This window comes from Pinus tabuliformis, chromosome J (genome assembly GCF_031772625.1).
Source record: "Pinus tabuliformis cultivar Carrire ecotype Pingquan chromosome J, CPIR1, whole genome shotgun sequence".
Taxonomy (NCBI): Eukaryota; Viridiplantae; Streptophyta; class Pinopsida; order Pinales; family Pinaceae; genus Pinus; species Pinus tabuliformis.
Genome location: NC_142295.1, coordinates 1,041,119,389 through 1,041,120,397, shown reverse-complemented (window position 1 = coordinate 1,041,120,397; position 1,009 = coordinate 1,041,119,389). Strand labels below are relative to the sequence as shown.

Here is a 1,009-nt window from a genome sequence, read left to right as displayed (position 1 = left end):
GCTAAGCTAGATCTGTGTCTTCAACTTATCCTAAAAATGAACCACACTAATTGATTCTAGACAAATGATTTCTCTCGTAATTTTTGCCACAAATTTTCTCTTAAATTAAGTTAAAATGTATTGAAGCCTTTCAGCGATTTAAACACTTTTCCACTACGATATCTCTGGCATACAGAATTTGAACTCGTGATCTCATTCGGATACATAAAACTATTTCATCTGAGCATCTGTAATTTGCGGCATTTGGGTATAAAGAAAATGGAGGGTTCTGGAAAAAACAGGGGGAAGGGAGGTAAAGGGTCGAGAGAGAAGGCGGTGAACAGGATAGCCAGATATATGAAGAAGGGAATGAATTTTCCGGTGGACAGGATAGCCAGATATATGAAGAAGCGGCGGTACGCCAAGCGGTTGGGAAGGGATGCCGCCATTTTCATGGCCGCTGTGATGGAATATGTGACCGCCGAGGTGTTGGAATTGGGTGGCAACGCCGCCCGCGACGACAAGAAGACCAAAATCTCCTCCCGCCATATTGAACGGGTGGTCAGAAATGACGACGAGTTGGCGGAACTCTCTGCCAAAGTGAGTTGCAGAGTTCCCCGAGTCTCCGTGGAAGAAGTAGAAGATATCATCACTGGATTTGGCAGCTTCGAATTAAATGGAGACGATGGTGCGCCATAAGGCCGCAAACCTTTGTTCGCCAACTAGCGGCACCGCTAGATAGAGCAAATTAGCCAAACTAACTGGCAAGCTCAATTTGGCTTTCGGTTTTTTTTTTTTTTTTTTTTGGGTTATTGCTGGTTGTTGTTATTTATTTTGTTTAAATTTAATTTGTTTGTAGAATTAAATCTTCCAAAAAATTACTCAGACTCTGCGTCATTTGAATGTCAACAAATGATAAATGAAACTATGGTGTTGCAGTAAATTTGTCATATTTCATGAAACGGATTTGAGTTAATCTTTCGTGCTCTTTGTCCCTGCAATAAAACAACAGTTGCCCACTTCAGTCTTC

The 1,009-nt window shown here is 41.4% G+C and overlaps 1 pseudogene; it reads left to right on the top strand.

The window, feature by feature from the left end:
• Positions 1–258: 258 nt before the first annotated feature.
• On the top strand, positions 259–678 carry LOC149230462 (histone H2A pseudogene; annotated as a pseudogene).
• Positions 679–1,009: the final 331 nt, after the last annotated feature.